Source organism: Danio rerio, chromosome 4, assembly GCF_052040795.2.
Source record: "Danio rerio strain M-AB ecotype USA chromosome 4, GRCz13ab, whole genome shotgun sequence".
Taxonomy (NCBI): domain Eukaryota; kingdom Metazoa; phylum Chordata; class Actinopteri; order Cypriniformes; family Danionidae; genus Danio; species Danio rerio.
Genome location: NC_141024.2, coordinates 35,207,151 through 35,226,027, shown reverse-complemented (window position 1 = coordinate 35,226,027; position 18,877 = coordinate 35,207,151). Strand labels below are relative to the sequence as shown.

Sequence of the window (18,877 nt, the reverse complement as noted above, 5' to 3'; positions counted from 1 at the left end):
AATCAGCATATGAATTTCTGTGCATAACTTCGGTGCTGCAACAAGAACGTAAAGCAGGTCGCGCACCGGAAGCGCCACTCGGCAACGCACAGCACCATGCATTTTATAATCAACAATCAACACAAATCAACGGCTCAAAAACACACGCAATATAGCCCATAGTCAGCGCAAACTTCTCATCTGGGTCTCTAATCCTTACCAGCACATGTAAGCTTTGTTAGAGTCATTTTGTCATTCCCAGTTCATAATAGTCCAAAAGGCGAAGATAATCATGGCAGTTTGTTCATGATTCAGGTTGCTAAAACAATTTTGCTCCTGTGTTTTGCCGGGCTTCTCTTTTTTTCCGCGTTTCACTCTCGCTTCACTCTTGCGCTTGTCCTTTTTTTCTGAATGGATAAGATGACGGGGAAACTTCAATAATCACACACACGTTCGTTATATCAAATATAGCCGCGGACGCGAGCTCCCAAAAGAAAGCGAATACCGCTCACACTTTTAGACGGGCTCGTAAAACAACAACAGGACACGTCAGATTTTTCTTCTTCTTTTTTTTTTTTAACTTTTATTGACAGCAGTCAACATAAATACTAACAGTAATAAGAACAGTCCTGAGATTGGGCCCGAGCATACAAATAAAGATATATATAATGACAATATAGATCTGAGGAAAAAATTAAAAATAAATAAATAAAAGTAAATAGAGAAACTTCAAGCAAAAATACAAACTTAGAGACATAAGTGACCTATCCAATGAGGCTTTGAACTGGTCACCATCTTCTTTCAAAGATTTGAGTCTTCAGCTGTATTTGTGCTGTCAACTGTTCCATTGAATATAACTGTCAGATTTTTTTGTATCCACTGTGAAACCGTGGGTGGTTCAGGTTTAAACCAGTTAATTGTTATATTTTTTCTTCCAGCCATTAGCAGGAGATGTAGCAAAGTTTTCTGATCATGGGACAGATCCTCTGGAAATTTATCCAGTAAAAATGTTAAAGGGTCCCAAGAGAGATTCACTTTAAGGAGCTTTTCCACGATCCCCTTTACTTCAGTCCAAATGTGTTGAACAATAGGACAGTCCCAAAATATGTGCGTTTGATCCACAGTTTCTCCAGCACTTATTGCTGCCACAACTACCAGAACGGAAACACTTTAGTGGTGTCCTGAAAAATCGAATTTTAGACTTCCAATCAAACTCCGTCCACATTTGACTCCCCACTCCCTTATGGCAACCAGAACAAACATCTACCCAAGTATCATCATCCAATGTCACATTGAGTTCCATTTACCATTGTTGTTTTATATGTTGTGTGTTATCCGACATATCCATCATCAGTTTGCAATAAATTAAGGACACTTGTTTTTTCATTACGCCCTTGTTTTCAATCAGATGAATCAAGTGTTTTTCTATGTTTGTTGGTTCTCTTCTGAGCTGATCCCAATTCTTATGTTTTGTTAAATAGTCCCTTATTTGTAAATATCTGTAATGGTCCCCTGAGGGTAGATTAAACTTGTTTCTTAGTTGGGAGAAAGATTTCATTACATTTCCCTCAAAGAGTTGGTTTACAGTAAAAAGCATTTTTTCCGCCCACATCCCAAAGCCCCTGTCCATTAGAGATGGAAGAAACTCAATATTCTGACTTATGGACATGGCTCGTGAGAGGGCCACCAATCCTCTTGATTGTTTTTGTACCTGGTTCCAGATTTTTAGAGTGTTTTTAACCCATAAATTTTCTATCTTTATTTTCTTCTGTGTCTCTAGACCAACAAATGGGAGCCTAGATAGAGATATTCCAGGCATTGACACCTCCTCCATGGAGACCCATACTGTTTCTGGATCACGAATGATCCAGGCCATGATTGCTCTTATTTGGGCAGCCCAATAATACATTTTTATGTTAGGCAGCCCCAGACCACCATTACCCTTATCTGACATCAGAATTTTAAGGCGCATTCTTGGCCTTTTGTTCTGCCAAATAAATTTTGAAATGCACTTTTGTAATGATTTGAATGCAGATTGTGGTACAACAACAGGAAGGCTTTGAAAAATGAACAATAATCTTGGTAGAACATTCATTCTAATACTTTCAATTCTTCCTAGGAGAGAAAGTGGAAGTATATCACTTCTATTCAAATCGGTTTTAATTTCCCTAAATAACTTTTCATGATTAGATGAAAACAACTGAGTGGTCTTAGGGGTAATTGTTACTCCCAGATATTTAAACCCCTGTGTGGAGTGTCTAAATGAGACCAAATTATCTAACTGTGATGGCCAGTTCCCAACAATCATTAATGCTTCAGATTTGTTTGTATTAACTTTATATCCCGATACAGTACTATACTCATTAAGGCTTTGGAGCAGGGCAGGGATGGTGGTAATTGGATTTTCCAAAAATAATAAAATATCATCAGCAAAAAGAGACAACTTATGGGAAGCATTGGTTTCGTCTCTTATTCCCTGTATAAGAGGATTGGATCTAATCAGTTCAGCCAGCGGCTCTATGCTAAGTGCAAATAAAGAGGGGGAGAGGACTTCACCCTGTCTAGTGCCGCGTCCCAGTGGGAAAAAATCAGAGCAGTGGCCATTAACCCTTACTCTTGACCTGGGGTCTTTATAAAATATTTGGATCCATTTGATAAAGGTGTCATTAAAACCCATATGTTTGAGAGTCTGCTGTAGAAAGGCCCAGTCCACTCTGTCAAACGCCTTCTCAGCATCTAAGCTGAGAAGCATTGATGGGATATTCCTTTTTTGCACTATTATTTAGAGATTTAAGGCTCTTCTGACATTATCTGTTCCTTGTCTCTGTGTAATGAAACCAGTCTGGTCAGGTTTTACAAGTTTTCTTATGTGGTTCTGAATTCTGTTTGCAATGATGGCCGTAAGTATTTTCAGATCAACACATAGAAGGCTGATGGGACGATAAGAGGTGCAGAGTGTTGCGTCTTTGCCCTCTTTATGGATGACACTAATAATGGCTTTAGACCATGACCGGGGGGAACACCTTCTGAAAGGGCATAATTGTAAACCTTATGCAAAATCGGCGTCAGCTCTTTTTCAAACATTTTGTAATATTCTCCAGGGAGTCCATCTACTCCTGGAGATTTGTTATTTTTAAGTTTCATAATGCTTTTTTAAACTTCTTCTTTTGTTATTGGGCTTGTTATTTGGTCAGCTTCCTCCTCGGTCAGTTTACTAAGATGAATTGATTTAAGGAAATTTTCAGTCTTTTCCATCTTATTTGGGCAGTCCTCTTCCCAATATAACTCCTGGTAATAGTTAGCAATACCTTTGTAATCTCCTTCGGTTGGTGCTTCATATCCCCCGATTTTGGGCACTTTATTTTATGCACCACTCTGCTTGATTGCGATTTACGCAGCTGAAATGCTAACAAACGACTAGCCCTATTACTAAATTCATAATATTTTTGGTTTGTAAATCTCAGCTGCCCCTCTGCTTTATAGGTTAACAAGTTGTTCAGTTGTTGTCTAGTCTCATTTAGTTTGTCCAGTAAATCATCCGTCCGAGTAGTCTGAAATTCTCTTTCCAATGTACTGATTTTGATTTTCTAATACTAATTGTTCTGCAATTCTCTCTTTTTTTAATCTGGAACAAATTGCAATAATATTGCCCCTTAGAACACATTTGGCTCCCTCCCATAAAACTGTTGGAGACACCCCATCCTTATCATTAAATTCAAGATAGTCAATAATGCTTTTTTGTAACTCCTGTTTAACAATTTCTTTATTTAATATAGATACATTGGCTCTCCAATATTTAAAATTATTATTTGGGCTCATCTTTAATTTCAAACATACTGGAGCATGGTCTGAGATGGTGATTGCTTCTATATTACATTCAGTGGCTCTAAAGGAATCTGTTCCCGACATCAGGAACATATCCAACCTTGAGTGGGCACAGTGAACCTGTGAGAAAAAAGTAAAATCTCTTTCCTTGCGATGTAAGCTGCGCCAGACATCAACCAAGCCTAATTCCCCCATCAGTGCTAAAAGAGCCAGAGACTTTTGGGATTTTGAACCTGAACCTGCAGGGAGCCTATCAACCGCTGCTCTCAAAACACAATTAAAGTCCCCGCCAATTAGAATAATCCCTTCTGCTTTATCTGCTATCAATGATGCCATCTTTTTGAAAAAAAAATTGGGTTGTCCTCATTTGGAGCATATAAATTAAGCAAAGTTATTTTAATGCCCCATATACTTCCAATTACCATCACATACCGCCCCTCTTTATCACAAAAATGTTTTTCATGACAAAAACAAATAGATTTATTGAAAAGAATTGCGACACCCCTCTTTTTCCCATTGTGGTATGAGGAGCTATATTGCTGGTCAACCCATTCTCTCCTCAGCTTCAAATGTTCCTTTTCTGAAAGATGAGTCTCCTGAAGCATAGCTATAGCACAGTTAAATTTCTTTAATTGGTTGAATATTTTTTCCTCTTAATGGGGCTACACAGCCCTTTAACATTATAATTAACACAAATTAGATTGTTCATCTTGTACTATGAACTTATTCCTCATAGAGCAAAACGAAAAATGTTTTTTACATATTAGTAGGGATTGGCTTATTTTCAATCTCAGGACATAAAGAACATTAAGAACATAACAGAACAAAAGTGAACAGAACAATGTAGACTTCCACATACCAGACTGGATCAGTCAGTTATCAAACCTGAAAAATCCAGTCCCCGATGTTTCCTGGGCAGAGGATGGTGACTGGTCCTCCGTGGAAAACGAAACTAAACGTTTTGCGTCGCTGCGTCCGGTTCTTAGGGCAGTCTGTTGCACGCCAAGCCGTGGAAGGATGAAACTCCACTCGTTTTTAATCCCGCCCCGTCCAGCGTTAAAACGTATCAGTCTCAAACATGAGATGTACTCGGCAAAGAAACACTAAATGAAAAAAGAAAAAGAAAAGAAGAAACATCTCACTCCTTTGTGGTGAAAAAGGATTCAATCCCTGCGTATGAACGTGTTTGAGGGCCGCTCCATGCTTTCGCTCCCGCAGTGCTCCATCCGCGTTTGGACAGCTCCGCTTCCAGCCGCTCCCTCTCGTCCACGCGCACCTTCACCCCCATCTTCTCAAGTACAGGTTGAGCATCTGCCATCGTCGGAAAGATTTTCTCACCGTCTTCTAGGCCCACTCTCAGCTGTGCAGGAAAAATACACCTGGCTCTGATGTTCTTCGTTCGCAGCTGCTTAACTGCGTCATGCACAAGCGATCTTTTCTTCTGCAATTCGGGTGAGAAGTCGTGGTCCAAGTATATTTGTCCTTCTTTATACATCACTTTTTTTTTGCTCCCATGCTTTCCTTAGAATAGACTCTTTGACGGAGTAGTCCAGAAACTTCACAATCAGGGATTGCGGGGCAGCGTCTGGGTTTTTAGGTCTGGCGGTAAGTGCTCTGTGGGCTCACTCGATGCTAATGCTCATCTCTGGAGGTAGTTGAAGGACAGATTTAAGAATCTCTTGTACGAAAAGTTTTACATCTGTTCCTTCACTTCCCTCTGGCACACGGTAAATTCTCAGGTTGTTTCTCCGTAGTCTGTTCTACATGTCCTCGCAGCGCCCAGTCAGGTGCATGTCGCGCTGCAACAGGTGTCGGATGGCCTGCTCATGGCGCTTCACAGTATCCTCGTTAGCGCTAATACGGTCCTCCGCCTCCGAGGTTCTCTTTTCCAAATTTGTCACGTCATCTTTTAGTCCTTTAAAAGCCGTTTCTAATCTCGTTAAGGAGAGCTGAGTTTGCGTTTGTCCCTCTTGGTTATCTTTCCTCATTTTCTCGAGTTCCTCCAATATTCTTGACCCAGAGTCATGCGGGCTAGCATCTGCAACCGCCGGTGAACACGAGGCTTGTTTCAGAGTCAACTGTTTCAAGTTGTCCCCCTTGTCCTTAAGTTGTTCCTGTTTTTGCGATCCCTTACCTCTCAGGGATGATGCCATTTTGAACGGAGCAATTTCTTCAAGCTACTACTAGCCACATGACGTCACCGGAAGTTCCACCCAAATCTTTTATAGTAGAGCTAAAACTAACTTTGTATCCCTCTAATTGTAAATTGAGTTGCGAGATCTGCTGTGTGCAAGATTTAGGCCCAATAAGTAATAATTCTGTTTTGTCGGAGTTTAAGAGAAAAAAATTGTTGCTCATCCAGTCTTTGATGTCTTTGATACACTCAGTTAGTTTAGAAAGTTTAGACGTCTCGTCAGGTATAGTTGAAATATATAATTGAGTATCATCTGCATAGCAGTGAAAGCTGATCCCATGTCTTCTAATAATGTCTCCCAAAGGTAGCATGTAAATTGTAAACAGTAAAGGGCCTAAATCTGATCCTTGAGGCACCCCATACTTTACTGGGCTGACTTGTGAAGGCTGTCCATTAATATTCACAAACTGGTAGCGGTCAGTTAGGTATGACATAAACCATTGTAGAGCCTGTCCCTGGACACCTGTAGACTTTAAGCGATTTATGAGGATATTGTGTTAGTCAGCAGCTAAGAGTAAATCATTAGTTATTTTCACTAAGGCGGTTTCTGTACTGTGGTGAGCCCTGAAACCTGACTGAAACACTTCAAAAATATTGTTCGTCTGCAGAAAAGAGCATAATTGAGTGGAAACAACTTTTTCTAGTATTTTAGACATAAATGGAAGATTTGAAATAGGCCTATAGTTAGCTAAGTTGTTGGTGTCTAGTTGCGGTTTCTTAATGATAGGCTTAATAACAGCTAGCTTGTAAGAGTTTGGAACATGGCCTATAGATAAAGAAGAGTTGATAATGTTAAGAAGAGGTTCTCCTATAGCAGGTAGCAGCTCTTTCAGTAATTTTGTTGGAATTGAGTCCAGCATACACGTAGCTGGTTTAGAGCTATTTATAATTTTTACTAACCCTTCGTGTTCTATGATTTTGAAGCAGTGTAGGTTATTATTATGATTCAATGAAATATTTACAGGATTTGGAGTATAAGCCAGTGCAGAAAGTTTGGCATCTCCTATTTTCCGTCTAAAGCCTTCTATTTTATCACTGAAAAAATTCATGAAGTCATCACTACTAGTTTGCGGTGGAGTAGTTTGTTCCAAGGATGACCGATTATTTGCTAATTTAGAGATGGTGTTAAATAAAAATCTAGGATTGTTATGATTATTTTCTATCAGTTTGCGCAGGTGCTCAGTCCTGGCAGATTTTAGAGCCCTCCTATAGCTGGACATACTGTTTTTGTACGCAATTCTAAAGACCTCTAAATTAGTTTTTTTCCATTTACGTTGCTGTACGGGCGCGGGTTGCTGTTTTGAGCGCACGAGTATGACTATTATACCATGGTATAGTTTTAATCTCTCTAGCCTTTTTTAATTTGATGGGTGCCACAGTATTTAGTGTGCTAGTAAAGATGGCATCCATACTGCTGGTTACTACATCAAGATCATTTGAGTTTGCGGGTGCATTACGAAATAGAGAGAGATCAGGTAAGTTATTTATAAATTCATCTTTAGTTGACGGAACAATAGTTCTACTAGGGCGGAGTATTGGAGCGGGTTTGCTGATTTCAGGTAAACACAGCTTATATAGTAAGAGGTAGTGATCTGTAATATCATCACTTTGTGGTATAATGTCTACGTCAATAACCTTGATTCCATAAGACAGAATTAGATCTAATGTATGCTTTAAGCGATGGGTTGGACCCACAACGTTTTGCTTTATCCCAAGTGAGTGTATTAAATCCATAAACGCGAGCCCTAATGTATCGTTAGTGTCACCTATGTGGATGTTAAAGTCACCTACAATTAGCATTTTATCAGTTTTGACTAGTAAGTCAGAAATAAAATCATGAAAATTATTTTAGAAAATTGACATAGGGTCCTGGGGGTCTATATATGGTGATTAAAGCGAGAGATAACATAGGTTTTTGCATAGTATCTGGAAGCTGAACATTAAGCGATAATACTTCAAAGGAGCTAAACATAAGTCCTTTTCTCTAATTAATATTAAGGAAATCACTAAAGATTGATGCAACTCCACCACCACGACCAGTTTGACGAGCCTCATGTTTATATAAGAATCCTGGAGGAGTTGCTTCATTTAAGCTAATATAGTCATTTTGTTTCAGCCAGGTTTCAGTGAGACAGAGTGCATTAAGATTGTTTTCTGTTATTATTTCATTAATGATAAGTGCTTTAGGTGCAAGTGACCAGGGGCCTCATGTATCAACGCTGCGTACGCACAAAAACTTTGCGTACGCCAGGTTTCACGCTCAGAATCGCTCACGTTTGGATTTACTAACAATGAACTGAACGTGGGAATGTGCACAGCTTCACGGCAGCTTTCTGGCAGGCGTACGCACATTTTTTGTGCGTGTCTGTTTTATTTCCATTGGCGACTCCTAGAGGCAGTTGTGTTAAATTCCTCTTTACAAAGTGGCTGAGCCTTGCAATGGCAGCTGTATGAGACGGGTTCAGCAGGTATATAAGGTTTCCATACCATACATTTGACCAGCTAAACATTAAAGCACAATTTGCAGCAGTCGCCTGTTTTCCCAATGTAATCTGAGCTATCTACCACACGCACATTGCTATAAAGACACTATCTGAAGATAAATTTGCATGCATGAATCAGAAACATTTCCATTCAATAAATGTGCAAATAAAATATGATACTTATTGATATGAACTTATTGATGATTCCTACTTGTCTTTCTCGCGATAAATAGTTGGCAAAATCTGATATGTAGTGGGGGAAAAAACAAGAAAGAGTTCATCAGACGCTGGATTCGAGCCAAGTTCATGCTCAAATGTATCAATTCATGATCACATGTGTCTTACGAGTAGCACCACTGAGACTGTTGAACGTCCTGCAACATTTTACAGATATAAACCACACTATTTCTTTTTTTTAACGCACTCAGTGCGATGTTCAGACCCAACTGTGTTGACCGCATCAGCTAAACTCTCCCACTCTATTTTTTTCTTTTGTTGTTAATTCCGGAGAACAAACTTGCAAATAACACCGCTTTTCTCCGGTCTACCTCCGAAAGCAGCACCTCCAATTCACATTCTGTTCAAAGTTTCTCTTTTTGCTTGATTTTGCCATTGCTTTTTCGTTGGGTTTTGCCATTAGCATAGTCATTAGCATATTCATTCGGGGGAGGAGGCAGGGAGGGGTTTTGTGCTCGTGCATGTTGCGCTCAGTTTCACGTTCATTCAGATGTACAAAAGAATATGCGTGAGATTCGGCGTACGCAGTGTTTCATACATCTGAATATTTTTCTGCATACGCACATTTACAGCTTTGTGCGTACGCAATGTTTTAGTAAGATTTCCACGCAAGTATTCGTACATGAGGCCCCTGATGTTTAGGAGACCAAGCCTTACGAAATTTGTATTTTCACTTTCTACTGGTTTTTCTGGTTTGATTCTTAATAGATTTTTTCTGGAGCACACAGTACGTTTATTTCTTAATCTAATAATACGAGGAAGAGACACAGTCTCTATAGGATTTGCAAGATATGCGTTACTGATGTTTAAGTGGGACGAACAAGAGTCTAGGTGGCTATAATGTGAATTTTGTGAATTTTTACCTGCTAGTCAGATGGTGCGAAGTAATCTGGAGATGTTGTCCGACAGGAGTTCAGCTCCGGCTCGACTGGGGTGCAGGCCGTCAGCACGGAAGAGCCTAGGACGCTCCCAGAAAAGATTCCAGTTATTAGCAAAGAGCAATTTCTGTTCTTTACACCATGTTATTAGCCATTCATTCAGAGCTAAAAGTCTACTGAACCTTTCATTTCCTCGGCGGTAGGTAGGAAGCAGCCCTGAAACGATGATCTGCGTGGCGGGCGAGGTGCGTCGAACCGCCTCGATCAGGCTCCTGAAGTCCTTCTTCAGGATCTCCGACTGCCTGAGCCCGGTATTGTTTGTCCCAATGTGGAGGACAACGGCACCAGGGCTCTCGGCAGCACCCAGGATGGTTGGAATCTGTGTAGAAATATTTCTCACACGGGCACCAGGAAAGCAGAAAGTACGTACTTTATTACCTTTTGAGGAGGCGGCACGGACGTGACGAACAATCGAGTCACCGATGATGGCCACATCGGGATCCGACTCGCGGAGAGGGGAGAAGCGGTTCTCGGTGGAGATCTCGAAAACGTGAGGAGGAGACGTTCTGCCCCAGGATCTGGCAAGCACCTTACGCGGCTGCACCCAGGCGCCGTGGTAGCCGGGTGTCGGCGTGAACGACGCCTGGCCAAGCCGCGCCCCGGGTGCGCTGGGCCTGGACGGAGAAGGACGCGGGTTGAGGTAGAGGGAATGATGTGGTTGTAATTTCCACGTACCTTAGATGATGAGGCGGCCTTAGCGTTAGGCACAACAAGCAGTTGTTCCTGCAGCCGCGTCCACCTCATCAGATGTGCCCGGATCTGGGACTCCACTTCTTCCAGCTCCAGCTCCAACGCCTCCATCGATGCTTCTCCTCCACACAAGGACAGAGACGCAAGCGACATTTTACGGGGTAAAGAGCAAAGCCAGTATGTCAAAAGTGTATGGTAAAAGAGGTTGGTAGCTTTAGCTGACCAGCGGCGCTAGCAGGCTAAATCTACAAACAACAGGCAGATGCTCGAGGGACAGACCGTTTTAAAGCAGTTTTGTTTGTATAAATGTATTAAGGGTTTGTTCACCCTAAGTAGGAGAGAAAAATAGTTAGCGAATGAGGAAGAATTTTATGATTAAGATTTAAATTGCGAGTTAATAGCGAGTCCAAACTTCAAGAAAACGCAGTAGGCGACCGAACGGAGACAGTGACGTCAGTGACGTCACTCGAGCCCTTGCAGGTGTACTGTGTTTTACAGGGCATTATGTCTTTCGTAAAAACGTCTTTCAAAGAATTCCAATTTGTCAGCAGATAGTGTCGCCACATAAAATATTTCTTGCATAGTGGCTTGCTGGTCTAGGAGTATGATTCTCGTTCATGCCATGAGAAATCCTAGGTTCCAATTTCAGTTGAACCCTTACAGTTGTCTTTTGTTTTGTATGGGCGTTGTGGCTTACACGGAGGCCTTTTTTCTGAGAATGCCGGTTTGTCAGCAGATAGTGTTGCCATGTAAAGTGGCTGTTTTGCAGTTGCTCGTTGGTCTACGGGCTTGATTCTCGCATAGGGTGCGAGAGGTCCCGTTTTCAAAGCCTGGACGAACCATTGCAGAAGTCCCTGGTCCAAATGAAGCAAAAGCCCTTCTTCAATGTTTGTAAGATAAGGACTTCTGACCATCTGTTGCCTCTGATGTCTTGTGAAATAATCAAGCTTTTGTGGCTAGTTGGTCTAGGGGTATGATTCTCGCTTAGGGTGCGAGAGGTCCTGGGTTCAAATCCCGGACGAGCCCTTGCATTTGTTCTGTTGTTTTACAGGGCTTTATGGCTTTCATAAAAAAACAATTTTCGAAGAATTCCAGTTTGTCAGCAGATAGTGTCGGCACATAAAACATTCCTTTCCATAGTGGTTTGGTTGTCTAGGAGTATGCTTTTCGTTCATGCCGTGAGAAATCCCAGATTCAAATTTCGGTTGAGCCCTTACAGTTGTCTGCTGTTTTGTAAGGGCGTTGTGGCTTACACAGAGGCCTTTTTTCTGAGAATGCCAGTTCGTCAGCAGATAGTGTTGCCATATAAAGTTACTGTTTTGCAGTGGCTCGTTGGTCAAGGGGTATGATTCTCGCTTAGGGTGCCCTTGATTCATTAGAGAAAGTTTTCTGACTATCTGATGCTTCTAAGGCCATGTGAAATTCTCTCAATTTAGTGGCTCGTTGGTCTAGGGGTATGATTCTTGCTTCGGGTGTGAGAAGTCCCGGCTTCAAATCCCAGACGAGCCCTTGCAGGTGTCATGTGTTTTACAGGGCACTATGTCTTTCATTAAAATGTCTTTCGAAGAATTCCAGTTTGTCAGCAGATAGTGTTGCCACCTAAAACATTCCTTTGCAAAGTGGCTTGCTGGTCTAGGCGTATGATTTTCGTTCATGCAATGAGAATTCCCAGATTCAAATTTCGGTTAAGCCCTTACAGTTGTCTGCTGTTTTGTAAGGTCGTTGTGGCTTACACAGAGGCCTTTTTTCTGAGAATGCCAGTTTGTCAGCAGATAGTGTTGCCATATAAAGTTGCTGTTTTGCAGTGGCTCTGTGGTCTAGGGGTATGACTCTCACTTAAGGTGCCCTTGATTCGTTAGAGAAAGATTTCTGACTATCTGACGCCTTGTGAAGCTGTCTCGATTTAGTGGCTCATTGGTCTATGGGTATGATTCTCGCTTCGGTTGTGAGAGGACCCGGGTTCAATACACGGATGAGCCCTTGTAGGTGTACTGTGTTTTACAGGGCATTATGTCTTTCGTAAAAACGTCTTTCAAAGAATTCCAATTTGACAGCAGATAGTGTCGCCACATAAAATATTTCTTGCATAGTGGCTTGCTGGTCTAGGAGTATGATTCTCGTTCATGCCATGAGAAATCCTAGGTTCAAATTTCAGTTGAACCCTTACAGTTGTCTTTTGTTTTGTAAGGGCGTTGTGGCTTACACAAGGGTCTTTTTTCTGAGAATGCCAGTTTGTCTGCAGATAGTGTTGCCATGTAAAGTGGCTGTTTTGCAGTTGCTCGTTGGTCTACGGGCTTGATTCTCGCATAAGGTGCGAGAGGTCCTGTTTTCAAAGCCTGGACGAACCATTGCAGAAGTCCCGGGTCCAAATGAAGCAAAAGCCCTGCTTCAATGTTTGTAAGATAAGGATTTCTGACCATCTGTTGCTTCTGATGTCTTGTGAAATATTCAAGCTTTTGTGGCTCGTTGGTCTAGGGGTATGATTCTCGCTAAGGGTGCGGGAGGTCCCGGGTTCAAATCCCGGATGAGCCCTTGCAATTGATCTGTTGTTTTACTGGGCTTTATGGCTTTCATAAAAAAACAATTTTCGAAGAATTCCAGTTTGTCGGCAGATAGCGTCGGCACATAAAACATTCCTTTGCATAGTGGTTTGGTTGTCTAGGAGTATGCTTTTCGTTCATGCCGTGAGAAATCCCAGATTCAAATTTCGGTTGAGCCCTTACAGTTGTCTGCTGTTTTGTAAGGGCATTGTGGCTTACACAGAGGCCTTTTTTCTGAGAATGCCAGTTCGTCAGCAGATAGTGTTGCCATATAAAGTTATTGTTTTGCAGTGGCTCGTTGGTCTAGGGGTATGATTCTCGCTTCGGGTGTGAGAGGTCCCGGGTTCAAATCCCGGACGAGCCCTTGCAGGTGTCATGTGTTTTACAGGGCACTATGTCTTTCATTAAAATGTCTTTCGAAGAATTCCAGTTTGTCAGCAGATAGTGTCGCCACCTAAAACATTCCTTTGCATAGTGGCTTGCTGGTCTAGGCGTATGATTTTCGTTCATGCAATGAGAAATCCCAGATTCAAATTTCGGTTGAGCCCTTACAGTTGTCTGCTGTTTTGTAAGGTCGTTGTGGCTTACACAGAGGCCTTTTTTCTGAGAATGCCAGTTTGTCAGCAGATAGTGTTGCCATATAAAGTTGCTGTTTTGCAGTGGCTCGGTGGTCTAGGGGTATGACTCTCACTTAAGGTGCCCTTGATTCGTTAGAGAAAGATTTCTGACTATCTGACGCCTTGTGAAGTTGTCTCGATTTAGTGGCTCATTGGTCTATGGGTATAATTCTCGCTTCGGTTGTGAGAGGACCCAGGTTCAATACACGGATGAGCCCTTGTAGGTGTACTGTGTTTTACAGGGCATTATGTCTTTCATAAAAACGTCTTTCAAAGAATTCCAATTTGTCAGCAGATAGTGTCGCCACATAAAATATTTCTTGCATAGTGGCTTGCTGGTCTAGGAGTATGATTCTCGTTCATGCCATGAGAAATCCTAGGTTCCAATTTCAGTTGAACCCTTACAGTTGTCTTTTGTTTTGTATGGGCGTTGTGGCTTACACAGAGGCCTTTTTTCTGAGAATGCCGGTTTGTCAGCAGATAGTGTTGCCATGTAAAGTGGCTGTTTTGCAGTTGCTCGTTGGTCTACGGGCTTGATTCTCGCATAAGGTGCGAGAGGTCCCGTTTTCAAAGCCTGGACGAACCATTGCAGAAGTCCCGGGTCCAAATGAAGCAAAAGCCCTTCTTCAATGTTTGTAAGATAAGGACTTCTGACCATCTGTTGCTTCTGATGTCTTGTGAAATAATCAAGCTTTTGTGGCTCGTTGGTCTAGGGGTATGATTCTCGCTTAGGGTGCGAGAGGTCAAGGGTTCATATCCCGGACGAGCCCTTGCATTTATTCTTTTGTTTTGTAGGGCTTTATGGCTTTCATAAAAAACGTTTTTCGAAGAATTCCAGGTTGTCAGCAGATAGTGTCGGCACATAAAACATTTCTTTGCTTAGTGGCTTGGTTGTCTAGGAGTATGATTCTCGTTCATGCCATGAGAAATCCCAGATTCAAATTTCGGTTGAGCCCTTACAGTTTTCTGCTGTTTTGTAAGGGCGTTGTGGCTTACACAGAGGCCTTTTTTCTGAGAATGCCAGTTCGTCAGCAGATAGTGTTGCCATATAAAGTTACTGTTTTGCAGTGGCTCGTTGGTCAAGGGGTATGATTCTCGCTTAGGGTGCCCTTGATTCATTAGAGAAAGTTTTCTGACTATCTGATGCTTCTAAGGCCATGTGAAATTCTCTCAATTTAGTGGCTCGTTGGTCTAGGGGTATGATTCTTGCTTCGGGTGTGAGAGGTCCTGGCTTCAAATCCCAGACGAGCCCTTGCATGTGTCATGTGTTTTACAGGGCACTATGTCTTTCATTAAAATGTCTTTCGAAGAATTCCAGTTTGTCAGCAGATAGTGTTGCCACCTAAAACATTCCTTTGCAAAGTGGCTTGCTGGTCTAGGCGTATGATTTTCGTTCATGCAATGAGAATTCCCAGATTCAAATTTCGGTTAAGCCCTTACAGTTGTCTGCTGTTTTGTAAGGTCGTTGTGGCTTACACAGAGGCCTTTTTTCTGAGAATGCCAGTTTGTCAGCAGATAGTGTTGCCATATAAAGTTGCTGTTTTGCAGTGGCTCGGTGGTCTAGGGGTATGACTCTCACTTAAGGTGCCCTTGATTCGTTAGAGAAAGATTTCTGACTATCTGACGCCTTGTGAAGTTGTCTCGATTTAGTGGCTCATTGGTCTATCGGTATGATTCTCGCTTCGGTTGCGAGAGGACCCGGGTTCAATACAAGGATGAGCACTTGTAGGTGTACTACCAGGGCATTATGTCTTTCGTAAAAACGTCTTTCAAAGAATTCCAATTTGTCAGCAGATAGTGTCGCCACATAAAATATTTCTTGCATAGTGGCTTGCTGGTCTAGGAGTATGATTCTCATTCATGCCATGAGAAATCCTAGGTTCAAATTTCAGTTGAACCCTTACAGTTGTCTTTTGTTTTGTAAGGGCGTTGTGGCTTACACAAGGGTCTTTTTTCTGAGAATGCCAGTTTGTCTGCAGATAGTGTTGCCATGTAAAGTGGCTGTTTTGCAGTTGCTCGTTGGTCTACGGGCTTGATTCTCGCATAAGGTGCGAGAGGTCCTGTTTTCAAAGCCTGGACGAACCATTGCAGAAGTCCCGGGTCCAAATGAAGCAAAAGCCCTGCTTCAATGTTTGTAAGATAAGGATTTCTGACCATCTGTTGCTTCTGATGTCTTGTGAAATATTCAAGGTTTTGTGGCTCGTTGGTCTAGGGGTATGATTCTCGCTTAGGGTGCGGGAGGTCCCGGGTTCAAATCCCGGACGAGCCCTTGCAATTGATCTGTTGTTTTACTGGGCTTTATGGCTTTCATAAAAAAACAATTTTCGAAGAATTCCAGTTTGTCAGCAGATAGCGTCGGCACATAAAACATTCCTTTGCATAGTGGTTTGGTTGTCTAGGAGTATGCTTTTCGTTCATGCCGTGAGAAATCCCAGATTCAAATTTCGGTTGAGCCCTTACAGTTGTCTGCTGTTTTGTAAGGGCATTGTGGCTTACACAGAGGCCTTTTTTCTGAGAATGCCAGTTCGTCAGCAGATAGTGTTGCCATATAAAGTTATTGTTTTGCAGTGGCTCGTTGGTCTAGGGGTATGATTCTCGCTTCGGGTGTGAGAGGTCCCGGGTTCAAATCCCGGACGAGCCCTTGCAGGTGTCATGTGTTTTACAGGGCACTATGTCTTTCATTAAAATGTCTTTCGAAGAATTCCAGTTTGTCAGCAGATAGTGTCGCCACCTAAAACATTCCTTTGCATAGTGGCTTGCTGGTCTAGGCGTATGATTTTCATTCATGCAATGAGAAATCCCAGATTCAAATTTCGGTTGAGCCCTTACAGTTGTCTGCTGTTTTGTAAGGTCGTTGTGGCTTACACAGAGGCCTTTTTTCTGAGAAAGCCAGTTTGTCAGCAGATAGTGTTGCCATATAAAGTTGCTGTTTTGCAGTGGCTCGGTGGTCTAGGGGTATGACTCTCACTTAAGGTGCCCTTGATTCGTTAGAGAAAGATTTCTGACTATCTGACGCCTTGTGAAGTTGTCTCGATTCAGTGACTCATTGGTCTATGGGTATGATTCTCGCTTCGGTTGCGAGAGGACCCGGGTTCAATACACGGATGAGCCCTTGTAGGTGTACTGTGTTTTACAGGGCATTATGTCTTTCGTAAAATCGTCTTTCAAAGAATTCCAATTTGTCAGCAGATAGTGTCGCCACATAAAATATTTCTTGCATAGTGGCTTGCTGGTCTTGGAGTATGATTCTCGTTCATGCCATGAGAAATCCTAGGTTCCAATTTCAGTTGAACCCTTACAGTTGTCTTTTGTTTTGTATGGGCGTTGTGGCTTACACAGAGGCCTTTTTTCTGATAATGCCGGTTTGTCAGCAGATAGTGTTGCCATGTAAAGTGGCTGTTTTGCAGTTGCTCGTTGGTCTACGGGCTTGATTCTCGCATAAGGTGAGAGAGGTCCCGTTTTCAAAGCCTGGACGAACCATTGCAGAAGTTCCGGGTTCAAAAGAAGCAAAAGCCCTGCTTCAATGTTCGTAAGATAAGGACTTCTGACCATCTGTTGCTTCTGATGTCTTGTGAAATAATCAAGCTTTTGTGGCTCGTTGGTCTAGGGGTATGATTCTCGCTTAGGGTGCGAGAGATCCCGGGTTCAAATCCCGGACGAGCCCTTGCAATTGTTCTGTTGTTTTACAGGGCTTTATGGCTTTCATAAAAAAACAATTTTCGAAGAATTCCAGTTTGTCAGCAGATAGTGTCGGCACATAAAACATTCCTTTCTATAGTGGTTTGGTTGTCTAGGAGTATGCTTTTCGTTCATGCCGTGAGAAATCCCAGATTCAAATTTCGGTTGAGCCCTTACAGTTGTCTGCTGTTTTGTAAGGGCATTGTGGCTTACACAGAGGCCTTTTTTCTGAGAATGCCAGTTCGTCAGCAGATAGTGTTGCCATATAAAGTTATTGTTTTGCAGTGGCTTGTTGGTCTAGGGGTATGATTCTCGCTTAGGGTGCCCTTGATCCGTAAGAGAAAGTTTTCTGACTATCTGATGGTTCTGAGGCCATGTGAAAATCTCTCAATTTAGTGGCTCGTTGGTCAAGGGGTATGATTCTCGCTTCGGGTATGAGAGGTCCCGGGTTTAAATCCCGGACGAGCCCTTGCAGGTGTCATGTGTTTTACAGGGCACTATGTCTTTCATTAAAATGTCTTTCGAAGAATTCCAGTTTGTCAGCAGATAGTGTCGCCACCTAAAACATTCCTTTGCATAGTGGCTTGCTGGTCTAGGCGTATGATTTTCGTTCATGCAATGAGAAATCCCAGATTCAAATTTCGGTTGAGCCCTTACAGTTGTCTGCTGTTTTGTAAGGTCGTTGTGGCTTACACAGAGGCCTTTTTTCTGAGAATGCCAGTTTGTCAGCAGATAGTGTTGCCATATAAAGTTGCTGTTTTGCAGTGGCTCGGTGGTCTAGGGGTACGACTCTCACTAAGGGTGCCCTTGATTCGTTAGAGAAAGATTTCTGACTATCTGACGCCTTGAGAAGTTGTCTCGATTTAGTGGCTCATTGGTCTATGGGTATGATTCTCGCTTCGGTTGCGAGAGGACCCGGGTTCAATACACGGATGAGCCCTTGTAGGTGTACTGTGTTTTACAGGGCATTATGTCTTTCGTAAAAACGTCTTTCAAAGAATTCCAATTTGTCAGCAGATAGTGTCGCCACATAAAATATTTCTTGCATAGTGGCTTGCTGGTCTAGGAGTATGATTCTCTTTCATGCCATGAGAAATCCTAGGTTCCAATTTCAGTTGAACCCTTACAGTTGTCTTTTGTTTTGTATGGGCGTTGTGGCTTACACAGAGGCCTTTTTTCTGAGAATGCCGGTTTGTCAGCAGATAGTGTTGCCATGTAAAGTGGCTGTTTTGCAGTTGCTCGTTGGTCTACCGGCTTGATTCTCGCATAAGGTGCGAGAGGTCCCGTTTTCAAAGCCTGGACGAACCATTGCAGAAGTCCCGGGTCCAAATGAAGCAAAAGCCCTTCTTCAATGTTTGTAAGATAAGGACTTCTGACCATTTGTTGCTTCTGATGTCTTGTGAAATAATCAAGCTTTCGTGGCTCGTTGGTCTAGGGGTATGATTCTCGCTTAGGGTGTGAGAGGTCCCGGGTTCAAATCCTGGACGAGCCCTTGCATTTATTCTGTTGTTTTACAGGGCTTTATGGCTTTCATAAAAAACGTTTTTCGAAGAATTCCAGGTTGTCAGCAGATAGTGTCGGCACATAAAACATTTCTTTGCTTAGTGGCTTGGTTGTCTAGGAGTATGATTCTCGTTCATGCCATGAGAAATCCCAGATTCAAATTTCGGTTGAGCCCTTACAGTTTTCTGCTGTT

General features: G+C 42.3%; 4 non-coding genes across 4 annotated transcripts; all 4 read left to right on the top strand.

Moving 5' to 3' along the window:
• Positions 1-13,178: 13,178 nt before the first annotated feature.
• On the top strand, positions 13,179-13,250 carry trnap-cgg (transfer RNA proline (anticodon CGG)). The gene has a single exon. It is a non-coding gene; the product is annotated as a tRNA-Pro (tRNA).
• A 2,450-nt stretch (positions 13,251-15,700) lies between these two features.
• On the top strand, positions 15,701-15,772 carry trnap-agg (transfer RNA proline (anticodon AGG)). Its single transcript has one exon. It is a non-coding gene; the product is annotated as a tRNA-Pro (tRNA).
• A 300-nt stretch (positions 15,773-16,072) lies between these two features.
• On the top strand, positions 16,073-16,144 carry trnap-cgg (transfer RNA proline (anticodon CGG)). Its single transcript has one exon. It is a non-coding gene; the product is annotated as a tRNA-Pro (tRNA).
• Positions 16,145-17,095: 951 nt separating this feature from the next.
• On the top strand, positions 17,096-17,167 carry trnap-agg (transfer RNA proline (anticodon AGG)). Its single transcript has one exon. It is a non-coding gene; the product is annotated as a tRNA-Pro (tRNA).
• The last annotated feature ends 1,710 nt before the right edge of the window (positions 17,168-18,877 follow it).